Source organism: Podarcis pityusensis, assembly GCF_964106645.2.
Source record: "Podarcis pityusensis genome assembly, chromosome: 14".
NCBI lineage: Eukaryota > Metazoa > Chordata > Lepidosauria > Squamata > Lacertidae > Podarcis > Podarcis pityusensis.
Window position 1 is genome coordinate 29,958,326 of NC_138039.1, and position 12,848 is coordinate 29,971,173.

The 12,848-nt window shown below is 45.8% G+C and overlaps 1 pseudogene across 2 annotated transcripts; it reads right to left on the reverse strand.

Annotated features, from left to right (window-relative positions):
• Positions 1 to 6,185: 6,185 nt before the first annotated feature.
• LOC308463163 (F-actin-capping protein subunit alpha-1 pseudogene) lies at positions 6,186 to 12,316 on the reverse strand (annotated as a pseudogene). Of its 2 annotated transcripts, none has more exons than XR_013991536.1 (2): positions 12,213 to 12,316; positions 6,186 to 7,177 (listed from the first exon to the last, which is right to left on the reverse strand). The product of XR_013991536.1 is annotated as an F-actin-capping protein subunit alpha-1 pseudogene (transcript). The 2 variants fall into 2 exon arrangements; XR_013991537.1 differs by having other exon boundaries at positions 12,243 to 12,298.
• Positions 12,317 to 12,848: the final 532 nt, after the last annotated feature.

Sequence of the window (12,848 nt, forward strand, 5' to 3'; positions counted from 1 at the left end):
ATCACACACACACACACACACATTAAATGCTCATTAAATTTTCTGGTATGTGGTTGAATCCCACATGAAAATAGTAACAGCCTAGATGCACTCTGACTCTCTAAGATGCTACAGAAGTCTTTCTAAATATAATAATATTTTGTTCCTTTTTCCATGCGGAAAGTTACATTTGTTACTCAACAATTATATTCCAACTGAACAAAACTAGTCACTTCCGTTCACCCAGCATCAATGTTTATAACCCAAATGACATGCAGCTGTGTTTTAAGGTTCTGTCTTATCTAATTTCATCCTCTCTAACGTGTTTCTTAATATGTTCTGCTATTTTCTTACACTTCAAACTCCCCTGTGGTCTTCGCATATGGAAAAAACCTTTTTATATAGACTAGAGAGGGTCTCCAGTCTTCTTTAAGATGCTACAGGTTGTTTTTGCTTCAACCCACAGTGTGAAGCCGCTTGCCGGTGTCTGCTGTGTGTGTGTCAACTGGCACTTTATTATATTCACGTTGAGTCTTCACAACAAGAACATGATGGATTACGTTTTGAGAAACATCAGTGGGGGAAAGTGCTGCTGGAACACACACAAAAAGCCTTTTTGCGGTTATCAAAGGCTCTGTTCAATTAATGACTTCATTAGTGGGCCTTCAAAGCCGAGCATTCTCAGGGAATCTTGTGTGACTGCAGGAGGGGAAGTCAACGCAACACCCACAAAACACACGCCTGGCATACAAGCACATATTATTTAAATCTCTGTTATTTACTAAGCCACAAGGGGGTGGTCCAAGCTGATAACCTCCTCCTATTCTTTGAAGTTTTTCTTTCCATAAAGGTGCAAGGCTGAAAAACGTTGGATGTGGTGGGTGGGTTTAGAACCAGCAAAGGTGGGGGAAATGGGAATCCAGTAAAGAAGGCTTGCTTAGGACAACCCTATGAGGTAGATTAGACTAATAGCAAGTGACTGGCCTAAGGTCATCCAGTGATCTTCGTGGCTGAGAACTCGCTATTGACTTTAAAAATAATGTCAGCTTTGATGACATGACAAAATCATTGGTGAACAGTTTAAAATAATACATCACAGACTGAAGCTTAGGAAGAAAAATCTCAGTTGCGGCAATTGTTGCGTACTAGAAGAAAATGGCACGGGTTGGTTAAATAGAGGTTTTAGCGGTTGTCTTGACTCAGCCCCACAATCAATTCTGTTTGATGCCAGATGGTGGTGAGTTTAAGAGCATAACTTATAGAATCATAGAATTGTAGAGTTGGAAGTGACCCCAAGGGTCATCTAGTCCAGCCCCCTGCTATGCAAGAATTGCCACTAAAGCATGGGTAGGCAAACTAAGGCTCGGGGGCCGGATTCAGCCCAGTCGCCTTCTAAATCTGGCCCACGGATGGTCCACGAATCAGCATGTTTTTACATGAGTAGAATGTGTGCTTTTATTGAAAATGCATCTCTGGGTTATTTGTGGGGCATAGGAATTCGTTCATTTTTCCCCAAAAAATATAGTCCGGCCCCCCACAAGGTCTGAGGGACAGTGGACCGGCCCCCTGCTGAAAAAGTTTGCTGACCCCTGAACTAAAGCATCCATGACAGATGGCTACTCAACCTCTGTGTAAAAACCTCCAAGGAAGGAGAGTCGACCACCTTCCAAGGGAGTCTGCTCCACTGTCAAAATATCTTGCCCACAGAAAGTACTTCCTGGTACAACTCTGTAGTGAAGAATTAGAGCATGGGCTTTTCTTTTTCCTCCTCCCACCCTGGCATTGTGTTTGTGTGTGATGTATAGTAAAGGTAAAGGGACCCCTGACCATTCGGTCCAGTCGTGGCCGACTCTGGGGTTGCGGTGTTCATCTCGCTTTATTGGCCGAGGGAGCTGGCGTACAGCTTCCAGGTCATGTGGCCAGCATGACTAAGCTGCTTCTGGCGAACCAGAGCAGTGCATGGAAATGCCGTTTACCTTCCCACCGGAGTGGTACCTATTTATCTACTTGCACTTTGAGGTGATTTCGAACTGCTAGGTTGGCAGGAGCAGGGACCGAGAAACGGGAGTTCACCCCGTCGTGGGGATTCGAACTGCCGACCTTCTGATTGGCAAGTCCTAGGCTCTGTGGTTTAACCCACAGCACCACCCGCGTGCCCGTGTGTGATGTATATTAGATTGTAAATCTGAAGGCAGGGGCTATCTTATCATGGGTATTTGTTAAGCCATTCTGGAAGCCTTTGGGAGGGGATAAAAATGTTCTCGTCAATAGTGGGACATTTCCAAGCTGAGCAGAGAAAAGCTTGCTACATCTTTTTGAATTTTGTTCAAAATTCCCCACCATTCTGGGCTGCCGTATGAATTGAAGCCAAGCCTCTTTGCCTACTGCTAAGCATGCCCTTATCATTTCTAGCAACTTGTGGCGTCTTGCCAAGCCAAGTTAGAACTTGGTTGGGAGCTGGGTTAGGAAGGTTTGGACAGCTGGTGTCTCATTGTTTTTGGAAACGCGAATGCATTCCCTCTCTCCACTCAGGCTCAAGGGAGACCAAGTCAAGCACAGTGTATAAGATGGGCAGGTTTGTGCTTCTGGCTACCATGAGCTTCCCATGGTTACTGATAATACAAGAGCTAAATCTTCCCCAGCTCTTTCTGTCTCTACCCTTATTGTCTGGCTCCCACATCTGTCAATGCAGGGGCCTGCATGGCAAAGGGGAACAAATCCTTTAAGTTGCAGCACTTGGGACTTTTTCGTTTAGAGCAAAAACAAGGAAGAAGAGGTGACATGATAGACCAGGCTTCCTCAACCTCAGCCCTCCAGATGTTTTTGGCCTACAACTCCCATGATCCCTAGCTAGCAGAGCCAGTGGTCAGGGATGATGGGAATTGTAGTCTCAAAACATCTGGAGGGCCGAGGTTGAGGAAGCCTTTGAGAGATGTTTATACAGTTATGCTTGGTATGGAGAAAGTGTAGAGAGAAAAGTGTTTTCTCCCTCTCTCCTAATATTAGAACTTGTGGACTTCCAATGAAGCTGAATGTTGGAAGATTCAGGGCAGATAAGAGAAAGTCCCTCTTCACACAGTGGAAACTGTGGAACTTGCTCCCACTGTTGATGCCCACCAATGTCAATTTAAAAGTAGATTAAACACACGGGTGGCACTGTGGGTTAAATCACAGAGCCTAGGACTTGCCGACCAGAAGGTCGGCAGTTCGAATCCCCGCGACAGGGTGAGCTCCCGTTGCTCGGTCCCTGCTCCTGCTAACCTAGCAGTTTGAAAGCACATCAAAGTGCAAGTAGATAAATAGGTACCGCTCTGGCAGGAAGGTAAACGGCGTTTCCGTGCACTGCTCTGGTTCGCCAGAAGTGGCTTAGTCATGACCCGGAAGCTGTACGCCGGCTCCCTCGGCCAATAAAGCAAGATGAGTGCCGCAACCCCAGAGTCAGCCATGACTGGACCTAATGGTCAGGGGTCCCTTTACACTTTACCTAGACACATTCATGGCAACCTAGGATCTGAAGCAGCAGCCAGTCATGGCCCCATCCCTTGGTGTAGCCTCCTCCAACCAGCACCATGTGGAGTTCTGCTTCCTTCCTCCTCGTCGTCCCTGGACCTGAAGTTCCCCATCCCTGGTACACAGGGAACTTAGCATTGCAGAACCCATCTTCTGGGTCAAGGATGAGGAGAAAGAAACATTTTCAGCTTGTGTTGTTCAAGCCATTTCGGCACTACATCCTGCAGTTTGCCTTTTTCCAGCAGACAGAGAGCGGGGACTAGGGAGAACTGCAGCTCTTCATAAGCCAGACTCTCTGCTTTTTTGGAAGCAGGGTGGAAAGCGGGCTCGCCAGATGTCTCTGGGACTGACCTGCTCCAAGAGGCAGCAGCTTGATGAATATCTCCGTGGCTAATTAACACCCGTTTTCCAAAGAGAATGGGAGGGAAAGGGGATTCATGCTCCTCAGATGGGAATCTGCATGTGGTGCATCACACTGTGAGCATCCGTAATAACATCCCAAATGACAGCAGCAGCTTTCTATACAGACTGCCCCTCCCCAGCTCCTACACATACACACGTCTCAGCTCACCCACGCTTTATGTCTGCCTCTAGGTCTATTTTGGACTGCCTTGTCTCTCTTCATTTTCTCCCATTTCCTTTTGCTTCCCTCTAATAGGACAGGCTGCTTCTGTGTATTCTCTCTGGATGACCTCCCCATTTCCCCATGGCTGCTGCACATGACATCACACACACACACACACAAGGCACCCACAGTGTTGGGTAGAACCCGGTGTGACTGCTCAGGTTCGACTTTTGGGCTTTATTTTGGGGCATCTGGTTGGCCACGGTGAGAGTACAGAACCCTGTCTCTTTTGACAGTGTTCAGTATGCACACAGCAGCCTCTGCCAACATCTCCTCTGTCAAATTGGTGCCACACAATACAGATGCCATGTTTGTAAGAATTGGATCTTTCAGTGTGGCAGCACCCACACTCAAGAATTACCTGCTTTCTTACAACTGCATAGCAGGTCTTTTGTGGCACCTGTAACAGTGCCAGTTTCACAGACTGAAGTGGTCAAACAGGCCTATTTAAGGTAAGGCAATCCCACAACCTGACTTTGCTGGGGTGCGGTTGGCGCTGTGGTCTAAACCACTGAGCCTCTTGGGCTTGCCAGTCAGAAGGTCGGTGGTTTGAATCCCCGCGACGGGGTGAGCTCCCATTTCTCTGTCCCAGCTCCTGCCAACCTAGCAGTTCGAAAGCAAACCCAAAAAGTGCAAGTAGGCCACTAGGGGCGCATCGGAAGATGGCTGACAATAACATCTCTCCGACCCACACGAGGTAATTAAGAGGCTGTGATGGGAGTAAACAGCCTCCCTGCCCCCCCCCAAGCCTGTGGGGGGGACTGCCCTTGCCTGCTGTGCCCTATACCACCCCCGAATTTTTGGGGGTGGGGGCACTAGGCAGAAAGCCCTCCTGTGGATTTCGGCGCTCCTGGAGGCTGTCTCTGGTCCGCGCCCCTGGTTGCAGTAACTTCAAAAGAAACAATTAGGAGGAAGCGAATGCACATATTTCAAGGAAGAAGGGGAAGTAAAGACTGCTAACTGAAGAGATCTCTGATAAACAAGACGGGTCGGAGGAACAAGAATAAATCATGAGAAGACACACCAAGGCTCGGTATGTTCAGCAAGGACTGGATGGGGAAAAACTTTCCTTTCTTTTCTCTATGTGATTAACCAAGAATCCCCCCCCACACAAGTCACAAGTCAGAAATGCCGTTTAAATGACTTAAGCTGTGGATTTAAGTCTGTGTGGAAATAATTTTCTAACCAAAGCATGTTTTAAGAAGATCGTGGAAAGTATAAGAGCTTTGGAATGACGCAGTAAAAAATACCATCGCCATTTTGGCAAGTGCTGTCGGAAGACTTAAGCCTGGGAGGAGGAACAGAGTTGTTTTTATATTGTGGGTGAGCCTCTTCAGGGGGGCTTAAGAGCGACAGATCTGTGAGATTAATGATGGAAAGAGTGATGTTATTTATGAAAGCGATGATATATGGAAACCATCTTGATATGAGGATTGGACGAACGGAAAATTCACACAGGATTATAATTGGTGTTTACCTGCTTAAGGAGATTATGAGAAGAGATCATAAAGGAAAAAAGAAAAATATACAAACAAGATGAGATGTGGAAACAGCAAGATAAGACTGGATAGAATTATGAATATTATTTGGACAGATTTGTGGACATTAATGCAGCAGCAAGAAGATGATCGGAATCCCCCCTCGGAACTTGAAATATGGGTCCCCTCAACAAAAAATTAAAATTCGGCTTTGTAATTCGGAATTTATGTGATGTGATTTGATTGGTCGGTTAATAAAAATTATTTTAAAAAAACAACAAAAAGTGCAAGTAGATAAATAGGTACCGCTCCGGCGGGAAGGTAAATGGTGTTTCAATGCACTGCTCTGGTTTCGGTGTTCCATTGCTGCAGAAGTGGCTTAGTCATGCTGGCCACATGACCCGGAAAAACTGTCTGTGGACAAACGCCAGCTCCCTCAGCCTGTAAAGTGAGATGAGCGCCGCAACCCCAGAGTCGTCTGCAACTAGACGTAACTGTCAGGGGTCCTTTACCTTTACCTTTACCTTTACCTTTACCTTTACCTTTACCTTTACCTTTACCTTACTGAATCCCACATGAAACCAGCAACAGCCTGGAAGTGACCTCACTTTATTTTAAAATGCTATTCCAAACATCTCACCTTTCCACAGGCATTGCCTCCCTTCCCTCATCCCTACTGCTGCATTGAAGTGGCACTTTCACTGACTAGCACGAGCCGCAACAATCTTGGTCATCACAACCTTCTCCCAGTCAAGGCTGGTGCGGGTGATGGGCAGCTGTCTCCGAAAGGACTTCAGGTATGTGCCATTCATGTGCTGATATTCTTCCATCAGCCCACCTTGGATCTCGTTTTCTGCCTTCTCCACCAGCTTCACAAAGTCTTGTGCTGTTTGGGTCTCATCTGTGACCAGCAGGGTCTCCTCGACATCCTTGATGACCGTCAGGTGTGTGTTGCCATCCTCAAAGTAATGGGCTTGGACCATGATGGTGCCAGACACCTCGGTAGAAGTGGAGGCCGGTGCCAATGCAAAAGTCCATTCTGACTTCCACAGGCCATTCCAAAAAGAAGAGGGCTTGTATTGGTGGCTCTCGATGCAAGCCACAAAGATCTTCCGGACAGCTGTGTCCTTGATGAAGACGCTGCAAAGCCCCTCAGGGTAGTGGTTGCTGACATAGACCTTCAAGGCCTCTTGAAGTGCTCTCCTCCACAGTTCACCTTTCTCATCCTCCTCAGGTTGATCCTGGAAATTGCTCGGCACTCTCTTCAGGTGGTCGTACTTGAAGGAGACTCTGTTCTGAGGGTCCAGGAAGCGGTTCTCCTCCAGTTCATTGTGGCGGGTCAGCAACACCTCACACTTTTTGCTTTTGACTGGAGTGAAATGGTCTTTGTTGTGCACAGCGCAAAGGCTGGCCACCTCCTCACACATCATGGTGTCGTCGTCCACCAGCATGCGCAGGTCGCTGAAGGCCTCGTTGAACTCTCCCGGCGGCACCTGCTTCAAGAGTCGGCTCACCACCTGGGCTTTCTCTGGCTTTGCTAGGGTGTGGTCCCCAGACTCTTGTTCCTTTGACATGCTTGCCTAGTCTGCAAATGACAAATCATAGGATTTTGAATGCAGTTGACTTGCAAAAAGCCCAAATGGATTGACTTATTTTGATGCACTGGCCTATGACACTTGATATATAAGGACCCACCCTAGTTACTACAGTACTTTGCTTTATACTCAGGTAGGTAGCCGTGTTGGTCTGATGCAGTAGAAATATATATATATATATAAATTGTCTAGTAGCACCTTAGAGACCAACTAAGTTTGTCCTTGGTATGAGCTTTCGTGTGCATGCACACTTCTTCTGATACTGTTTTTAATTGTTGTGTTTTACATTGTTGTAACCTGCCCTGGGACCTTCTGGTGACAGGTGGATAATAATAATCTCATACTCTGGGTGGCTTCCAACATACATAAAAACATTATTAAACATTAAAAGACTTTGTGATACAGGGCTACCTTCAGATGTCTTCTAAAACTTGTATAGTTAGTTATCTCCTTGGCTCAGGAGTCGCCTAACTCCACACCCTCCAGCATTTCTCCGATGAAAATAGGGATGTCCTAGGGGAAAGCGGGACATTCTGGGATCAATTCAGAAACTGGGACATCTTCTGTAAATCCAGGACTGTCCCTGAAAAATAGGGACACCTGGAGGATCTTTAATCTAGATATATTTTTGAAAGTTATGCTTTTGGACATGTTTTAATACAGTATATTGCAACCAAGGTGGTGGACTGAACCTTTCAAAACTGCACTCATTTTAAACCACTTATTTAAAAACTGGCCTGATTTTGTTGGTTTCTTAGAATCACTGAGCAACAACTGAGTACAAGTAGAAGTAGTAGTCATGATAAATTATTACCTTTTACCACCAGGAACCTTCTGGAATCAAGGCAATTGTTCAAACCCTCCCTTGTTGAGAAGACTGAGGATTTTCTCAAACTAAGTTAGAGCAGGCCCACTAAACACAATGGCATGGTTATCTTAGCTCCATGAATTTCAATAGGCCTACTCTGAGTAAAACTTAGTTGGAGACAAGTCTGGGTCTGTAATCCTATGTACACTTAATTGAGAGTGAGGTCTCAGGTCTATGATTTTCAGTCACGAATCCAACAATTACGTTTATCACTGAATTAGAATGATTGGCAACCTATAGAAAACTTGATTGGTGTTTGTTCCAATTCAGCAGTAAACAGCAGGTTTTCCTGGGGGAAATGACAGGATGGAAGAGTGGGGAGGAACCCTGCTGAGACCTGTGCCTGTAAATCATTGGCCTGTGCCCATAAATCACAGCACAAACAGAAGTATGGGTGAGCTCACAGTTTAATTGCAGTTACTGGGGCTTACAGGCCTGAGGAGACCTGTACAGAACATTAAACTGAGAGAGAATCGCATGATGACTTCTATCATTGCAGGATTGCTTGGCCATCTGGCACTGTCTTCGCATTGCCTCTTCAGCGGTGGATACCATATTTGGTCCCTGAAGCTGCCTACACAACCTGGGCTGTGTGGAGTCACTGCAGATCAGCAACTAATGGCTTGTGGCCCTTGTCCACGAACAACCACTTTGAGTAACACTGCACTAAGTGAAGCAGAAGCCATATCTTTTTCCAAAAGGCAGCTCCGTCCAAGCTGCAGATGCAAATGATAGCCTCAAGGACAGCATTTTGCCAAACAATCAGGTTACATCCAGACAAGCTGTTCATCATTTATTGTACCAGGAGGTTACACAACTTGCATCAAAGCGAGTGTAATCCTACATTTTCCACTGCATTTTCCAATCCCTTTCCTTATCACAACAATCTGATTGGGAGGGGGAGATTTGTTACAATTGTGCAAGCTGAATTTTCCAGCCTTTGACTGGATCCTACCCAAAAACGACAGCCTGAAAGCATCCTGCAGTGACTATTTATTGACCATTAATTCTGACTTGTTTATGGAGTGCTTAGGGTGATGTTGAGTCGAGCAAATGTTCTCCCACAGTTCCCAATGCACTGATATGTCACTTTCCTTATCGCAAAAGTCTGCTTTCTGGGGGAGGCAGGGTTGTTCCACAAGACCCACCCCCCAATCAACTATAGCTGCACACCCTGAGTTTGCCAGAATGCGATTGAGTCTGGCTCCCACAGGGACAGCCTGGCAAGGGCCACTGAGGTACCTTTGGTAATCCTCACAGAACTCTAGCCCAATGGTGGCCATTAATTTGATTTGAACTGATTTTATAATGAATTGATTTTAGAATGCTGTATTATTTTACTGTTGTTAGCCGCTCTGAGCCTGCCTTTGGCTGGGGAGGGTGGGATATAAATAAAAATTATTATTATTATTAGAGACTCTTAAGAAGAGGAGTAGTAGCATGCAGGGTTGGCATGAGATGTTTCGACACCTAAAACCAAAAGCCCCACTGCTGCCCCAAGAAGCTCTTGTAGAGTCTCCATTGCTAAGCAGGTGGGGCTTTGCAGCAGCTCCTCCCTTCATAAAGGTAAAGGTAAAGGGACCCCTGACCATTAGGTCCAGTCATGACCGACTCTGGGGTTGCGGCGCTCATCTCGCTTTACTGGCCGAGGGAGCCGGCGTACAGCTTGCGGGTCATGTGGCCAGCATGACTAAGACGCTTCTGGCGAACCAGAGCAGCGCACGGAAACGCCGTTTACCTTCCCGCAGGAGTGGTACCTATTTATCTACTTGCACTTTTTTGGCATGCTTTCGAACTGCTAGGTTGGTAGGAGCTGGGACCGAGCAACAGGAGCTCACCCCATTGCAGGGATTCAAGCCGCCAACCTTCTGATTGGCAAGCCCTAGGCTCTCTGGTTTAACCCACAGCGCCACCCACGTGCCAGTTTAAAGCCCCATCGCACTGCCCAGCAGCAAAGCTGGGTGGCAGAACGCCTCTCCTTTTGCTGGCTTGTCAGGAGGGCAGGCATTCTGCAGAGCTTTGCCCCTGGTCCCTCTCTGCCCACAGAGACCAGGGAGACTGGCTGTAAAGGTGTGCCACCCCTTGAGGCAGGGGCAGATCTACATTTTAGGGTGTCCTGAAGCTTGAACTGTTATGGGGGCCCCTTCACAACCAGAAACGAGGTCTGGGTAACCCCTGTTATCTTCTTCAATAGGGTTGTTCCATGACAGAGCACCACAATGTTTTTTAACTCCGATTTTCATTTAAACTGCTGCACTGGATTGCCTCACATGACAAAGTCTCCAGTGTGAATAAATATGTCCTATGCCTTACAGTTTTCAAGTTATGCGGGGGATGAAAAGTAGGGAAATGTTATACACACACTAATAATGCTGCTTTTGGGGCCCCTGAAGCTTAAGCTTCATTAGTTTCATAGCCTTGGGCTCTGGTAACAGCATCCCAAATATATAATGGCATTTATTTTGTGGTGTACACAAACCAAAGGGGACATAGACAACCACCCCCACTTGAGCATATGAACCTTTAGATGTCCAGATGCAACAGGCATAGTTGTCTTTTTGTGAATCTGTCTGTTTAGCTGGTGGCAAAGTCATGGTCCAATATTGATAGTTTTTGAATATAGTAATTGTTGTTGTTGTCCCTTATTAGTCACCTTTTTTGCTACAGCAGCTCAAAGGCACTTACAATATTTTAAGCAAAAAACAAGCACATACATTAAAACCTTCCTGTGTTAAAATATCCCATCCATGTGAAAAGGCCATAGATAGGAAATAGCCCAAAAGCCTGGCTAAAAATGAATGCTTTTGCCTTTCGCCTGAATGTATGTAATGATGGCAGCCTGGGGAGAGTTCTTAGAACCCGGGAACTGTTGGATGCATTAGGCATCCCCTGTAGCTTGGTAACTGGTGTGGGTGTGAGTTCTTTTATTTTGGTGCTCTCTTTTTCAGTTATTTCAATTGATTATCCTTCCTGGAAGAGCCACCTATGAATGGGGGTTCATGACTTTTACTATGTGTCAAAATAAGAAGACAAAAAGGAGAAGCCAACCCAGAAGCTGGTGTTTCTACCACCAATTGTCTCTCTGATCATTTGTAAGTCTATAATGCTATGCACTGGCTGAGATTGATGGGAATTGCAGTCCAAAACCTTTGGACGGCACCAGGTCAGCAAAAGCTGGCCTAAAATAACTATTATACCAAGACTATAGGATCCTGCAGACCTAAGTTATTCCAAGTGAACTTGAGACTTTAGAGCATGGAACATTCAGCCCTTCAGAGGCTATTGAACTACAACTCCCATCATGCTTGACCAACAACCTTGCTGGCTGGGACTGGTGGGAGTCAGGAGTCCAATAACATCTGGAGGGCTGCAGGTCCGTCCCCCCCGCCCTGCGCTTTCGAGCTATCTAGTTGCTCTGATGTTGATTTTACCAAAGCATCCAGGAAAATGAACATTTAACGATCACCTTAATTAGCACCTCTGCCTAATTTGCTAAATGGGAGATGCCTAGATTGGAATTTACAAATAGAGTATAATGATATTTTGATCTGCTGCTCAGTGCATCTGAAATGTGTTTGGTTTCTAACGGTTCTTTTCTGAGCCCAGTCTGAATGAACAGAAATGTTTCACAAATTCAGCGTATTCCCCGCTCTTATCTTTTATCTTTATCATGAGTAGAGTGTTTTTGGCATTCAAGAGGATGTTTTGAAAGCCAGCAGGTTGGAGGGGAGGTAATCAACATCTTTCCCCAAGAGAAAGTCACTTCGACAGACAGCAAGCAGTGCAAGAGAGACCGCAAACAAGCTGCCATCTCCTGACTTCAAAGCCGTCTCAGGTCAGATCGGGACTACTCTGAAGCAGCAGATCAGACCCCAAATTGGAGTGCGTGCAGAGCCCTACAAATAACATCATTAACTTGTCCTGTGTGAAGAGTGTCCATCCCATAATAAGTACCCATCTGCAAGCTCCTCTAAGGCTCCTGGGTGCTAGTATTATGAGAGAGGCTTTCTTAGCCACTGTCTCCACCAACTTCATGATTTTGAAAACCTCTGTCATATGGCACATGTTTCCTCTTCAGTTATCTTTGTTTCTATGAATCTTGACCCTGGACCACACAACACTCTGAAATCATCAATAGGAAGGTAGGCTGTACACACCTGAAAAGACACTTGGAGAATTATCCTGACCTGTTTCCGCTGCACTGTTCAAGTTGGGATTTCAAAGTGGTTGCATTCTATGTTCCCATAGCAACCAGGAGATACCTACCTGGGTTCTATATGAACAGTAGCATTACCCATCCCATGAAGGGAGGATAGTTCCCCACTAAAATAACTCAATGACGCATTCTCCAGAGCTTTTAACAGCCATGACTCTCACATGGTGCATCCCTCAACTTGCTCCTTTAAAACCATCTTCCTTAACCTGGTTCCCTCTAGATGTTTTGGGAAAGGGTCACACTCACACCTTCTTTGTCATTAACAATCCCCAACCCATTGGAAAGGAGAGCAAGAGGGGATTAACATGACAGCAAAAAATGGGAATTTATTTAAAGATAATTATGAAAAATGTTGGTCTGAAGTGAAAAAAGATTTAGATATTTGGTCAAATTTGAAGCTTTCACTGCTGGGCCGTATTGCTGCGATAAAAATGAATGTATTGCCTAGAATGTTGTTTTTGTTCCAAACTTTGCAGATTGTGGACAAAATGGATTGTTTCAAGAGGTGGCAGAAAGATATTTCTAAATTTGTCTGGCAGGGCAAGAAGCCCAGAATAAAATTTAAAATTTTAACGGA